The sequence below is a fragment of the Miscanthus floridulus genome, chromosome 14 (assembly GCF_019320115.1).
Source record: "Miscanthus floridulus cultivar M001 chromosome 14, ASM1932011v1, whole genome shotgun sequence".
NCBI lineage: Eukaryota > Viridiplantae > Streptophyta > Magnoliopsida > Poales > Poaceae > Miscanthus > Miscanthus floridulus.
In genome coordinates, this window is record NC_089593.1 from 53,676,646 (window position 1) to 53,681,876 (window position 5,231).

Here is a 5,231-nt window from a genome sequence, read left to right on the forward strand (position 1 = left end):
CCCTTTTTTTTTTTCAGCACACATGATTATAGAGAATCTAGAAGGTATATTCGAGGCATCTGGATGCTTATCTTGGATAAAATCGTTCAATCCGGCAACTAAACAATGGGACATGTGGGCCTCACGTGGCTATCCAAGATGCACCTGTACGTGCACGGTTCGATTCGAGCAACCAAACGCTACCAAAAGGAATGAAGTTGTCCCGGTAGCATTGTTTTCGTGGTTATTATTACGCTGAGAGCTGAGCACCACAAAATTGAGATACATATATATGGAGGAGTACAAATGCATCTAACCAATGTTTGGACTTCGGAGGGAAGACATTATTCGTCACCTCCACTCTGGACAGCCTCGCTGACATGTTATGCTTCATCTGTGGTTGTGTCCATTGTTACGGGCTGTTTGTTTGCCTAGACCTAGGTGGCCGGTGCGTAGGAGCGAGGCTAGGGCAGCACCAGGTCGGCCCGGCTGGGGCAACCTAGCATGTTTGTTTTCCATGGACCAGTTAGGTTCACTATCGGATTCAGCTAGGCACTCGGTAAAGGCTGATATGCACTCGGCAAAGCCTTTGCCGAGTGTTACACTCGGCAAAGGGCGCTTGGTAAATAGTTTATCGGCAAAGACCTCTTTGCCAAGTGCACTTTATCGGGCATTTGGCAAATTCTTTGTCGAGTGTTAATCTGACACTCGGCAAAGAAAAGTCGCCATGACGGCGAGCGCCACCGTGACGGCGGCTTTGCCGAGTGTCAAGGTCAAGCACTCGGCAAAGGTCGCCGCTTTGCCGAGCGCCGTTGACTCAGACACTCGGCAAAGGTGGCCGCTGTGCCGAGTGCCACCGGCGAGACACTCGGCAAACAAGCGACCTTTGCCGAGTGCCTTGCACGTGGCACTAGGCAAATCTGTGATTTTTGCCAAGTGCAATAGCTTGTTGGGAACTTCTTCGGAGATTCTTCGGTTTGCAAGCATCGTACGTGACAACTTGCGCGAAACCTTCTCAATTTTTTTATCACAGCTTCCACATATGATATCATGACATCTCGACAAATTTCAAGATTTTCGGTCTTCGTTTGCTTTTTATAGAATTTAAAAACAACTCGACCGCAAGTTCGTGGTCATGTTTCGTGAACAAGATGTTCGAAATTGATGGTATGTTCCTGGATACGGCCTCACATTATACTAAATAACATGAATATCATTTTTCCATTCATTTTTTCATTATTCGAATGACTAGCAGTTATAATTTGAATTATCCAAGAAAATTCAATTAAATGAACTAAATGAAAGAAATATAGAAAAAGTCCGAGAAATGTACCGCATTGGAACATGGAGTACCAGGTACTGTATGAGGACTGCAGAAAAAGTTTGGAGGTCAAAAGTAAAAAAAATTGGTTTGCCGAGTGTCAAAAAATGACACTCGACAAATCAGCGCTTTGCCGAGTGTCAGAAGAAGACACTCGGCAAAGGGTTAACGGCGGCTGCCAGCCATTAACGACGGCGGCCCTTTGCCGAGTGCCAGTTGTTTGCCGAGCGCTTTCTCTCTGGCACTCGTCAAATAGCCTCTTTGCCGAGCGCCCGATAAAAAGCACTCGGCAAAGTATGAGACACTCGACAAAGAAGCCGTCTCCGGTAATGGTTTGGCTAGGCCAAGATTTTGTTTGTTTTCCTAGACCATGTGTCAATTATCCCCAACTGACTCCAACTACGATATTGGGAAGCTATTTATTTGCCTGCATGGCTGTTGGTGTGCACACCCCAGCCATTGGCAACAACACATTGACAGTTAACAGCTCATATTAGACCAGTTCAATCTCTAACCATCACAAGTCCAGCTAAAGCAACTCTAACCATCACAGGTACAACAAGTGCACATGCTCAACTTCTTCCACAGGACACACATAGACTGAAAGGAGAACAATGACAACATTTTTAAAAGAGAAAGAGAGTGGTGCTGGTTTCCCAAGACAGAGATCATGATCACTAGGAAATAGGGGTTTTGAGTTGGTTCTTGAGTTAAAATCATGAATTGCATCCTCGTAAGAGCTATACTTGCAATAGGAAGCACCAGCAAATCCAAGGACTTGCTCCTAGCAGTCTGGCCATTTGGAGTAAACTCCGGGTCAACGCCCCTTGAAGACAACATACCAAGGACTCATCACTAATTTTTTTGCATTACCCAAATAGCATGCCCCAGTTTGTAGTAGTAAAACAATCACGTGGTGGAATTAAACATCATTGGCAGCAGTTGATTCTGACCAGCTCAATGAAGATAAGCACCTCTGTAGTTCCCTCATTGGTGCAGGTAGTGTGAAACAATGGCAGAAAGGAAGATACAGAAGCAAGAATGAAAGTAAGATGTGGCCTCAGATTTCATAGGCTAGATATACAGTAAAGTCAAAGTGTTGCCTTAGTCCTTATAATATGTTGTAGTTGCATTGCATGAGTTTGCTGATTGTGACTGTCAATTTCATGTAGTTGAATTCAACGACCTCAAAAAGCAAGCCAATGCAATGTAACAATCATGTGCTACAAATAAGGTAGATGTTGACGGTAATTAACACTCATTATAAACCACCAATATAACTTGTGTAAATGCAAGAATATGATCACCAACATAGGTTTAGGGGTTTAAACTAACAAATTTCATGAGTTTCGGTGAATCTGTGTTTTCAGCAGGATTTATTCAGAAAAAGAGCAAGGTGGACCCAATCGTTAGATCAAATTACATTTATCCGCGATGAAACCGACTTAGGAAGACTCTGGAAGCATCTAGAAGACAACACACCGCCACCCGACCCAAAACGTGGTAGGGTGGGGCCAGCCCGCCCCACCTGCAGGCCAATCGGCCTATGGGCCCCACGTGTCAGCCCCTCCTGGTTATGTCGGTTCTCCACCGCCTTAAAGATTCAATCTACGCGTTGCTCAAGGTCGGTTTGATTCAAGGGCTCAGATTTGTCGTTGCCATGGATTCATGGGCCCACAGGACTCCTGGTTCCCCCCTATAAAATAGCCTCCATACCTCCTCCTCCAGGCATCTTCATCTTCAATCAAGAGCTAACACAATTATTCAAGAAGATCAACCAGAGAGAATAGAATAGATCTCCAATTCCTCAAAGCTTTAGTATAGTCTAGCTAGTAAGATTCAAGTAGAGTTAGGCTACTGCTCAGGATTCAGGATTCGTCATCTAGAGGCTGGTATAGCCATTGTATCCTCTATATTTCATGACTTTGTTCTTAATATATATTATGTTTCTATCTATCATGTTTTTAGTTTGCTTTGGTAGTATGCTTGATATAGTCATAGTTAATACTAAGTTTATGAATAGGTTCGCAAAGCACTTAGCTCAATACTCGAGTGGGTTAAGTGGTCGACATTGTCTAAGCGTGTGCTTATACGTTGTTTACCTGCAGATGCACCCTACATTCCAGATCGTGTGGTAGATCGTGAGAGTGACAGTCTCGTTGAGTCCTTTGTAGTCAACCTCTCGTTTGTAGTCCAAGTAGGACACTGTTGCAATAGAAGTTAGGCTTTGTTCTTGATCTTCCTTAGTAATGTCCCTTATATGTAGTTGAAGAGTTAATTATGCTATAGATGAAAGTATATATGCTTTGGTATACAAAAGACTTGGTAAATAGGAATGACTTCGGAATCTTTCTCTTGTTTTATTACTTAGTCTAGGTATACTACATTTATGAGTATCTGTTTCTACCTCTAGATTATTATCATTGCCATACACTTATTATTTATATATCTATTGGGTTACCCCTACTTAGAGTAAGTGTTTAGCTAATGATCTCATCATAAGTATCATGTTTATCAATATCTCTAGCCACCGCTCCTCCCTGTGGTAAAATATAAATAATGATACCTGGAATCCTCACGGATGAAGTGCTACAATGTTATATCTGTGCGCTTGCAGAATTCTTCATATATAAATATTCTTTCTAAGTCACAATTAAATACCAAGGGTACTTCTTAGTGTCATTACTAGTAGTGATGCTAGGAAGTACCAACAAACATTTCTAGCGCCGTTGCCGGGGAGGGCACAGGCTAAAAGAGAATTGATCAAAATAATACTTAATGATGATATCATAACTATGCATCACTACTCTGGCAGGCTTACCCTTGTTTCTATTTATTTATATCTTATGCAGGGTATTGCAGGGCTGGTTTTGATCCACTCAAAAGCTTACACTCCAAAGAATGACACAAGGCTCATCAGGCCAAGCTTCTTAATCAGAATCAAACCAATCAAGAGGCTGCTCGACACTAGTTTCTGAAGCTATGGCTGACAAGACACTACATGAGTTCTCTGCTCCAAGCACTGAGAATATTTGTACTAGACCAATGCTCATGCCCAAGAACCTTGAATTTGAACTCAAGCCAATCCTCATCATCATGGTGCAAGCTAGCCCATTCAGCGTAAAGGCACATGAAGATGCTAGTGCTCATCTCTAGAATTTCCTAGAGATTAGTAGCACAGTCACCATCAAGGACGTTGCTTAAGATATCATACTACTCTGCCTATTTCCATTCTTACTTCTAGGAAAGGCGAAGCAGTGGTTCTATGCTAACAAAGAAGACATAGACATATGGGAAAAGTGTTCAAAGGCCTTTCTAGCCAAGTTTTTCCCTATAGGCAAAACCAATGCCTTACGAGGAAAAATCTCCAACTTCTAGCAACAGAAAAGTTGAAACCATTCTAAAAGCATGGGAACGCTTTCAAGAATACATTTCATATTGTCCTCATCATGGGATGGAGGATTGGTTGCTCATGCAAGGCTTCTACCATGGATTAACTAAGAAGACTCATGAACAACTCGATGCTACAGCTGGAGGAGCATTTATGTCACTCACCCTTGGAAAAGCTGAAGCTCTCATGGAAAAGATAGCCTCCAACCAAGGCTAGTCTCAAGGCAATATCCAACATTGCAAGAAGAGTGACGAAGCCAATGAAGAGGTGTGTGCACTATCTACAAAGATGGACGTATTGCTAAATTGGCTCGAACAGCGAGCCAATTATAAGAAGGATCGATAGGCCATCCAAGACATCTATGATTCGCAAACCTGTGACATCTGTGGAACCATTAGGCACTCAGGAAATAACTGCCTAGAAACACAATAGGATGTGAACTTCATCATCAACAATTTTGGTTCACAGCAACAAAACAAAGGGGTCAACAACAACGATCAAATTACCAAGGTAAGTACCTAGATAACTAATATAATTCTT

General features: G+C 42.4%; 1 non-coding gene across 1 annotated transcript; it reads right to left on the reverse strand.

The window, feature by feature from the left end:
* Positions 1-4,647: 4,647 nt before the first annotated feature.
* LOC136506365 (small nucleolar RNA R71) lies at positions 4,648-4,756 on the reverse strand. The gene has a single exon (XR_010771574.1). It is a non-coding gene; the product is annotated as a small nucleolar RNA R71 (small nucleolar RNA).
* Between the last annotated feature and the right edge of the window lie 475 nt (positions 4,757-5,231).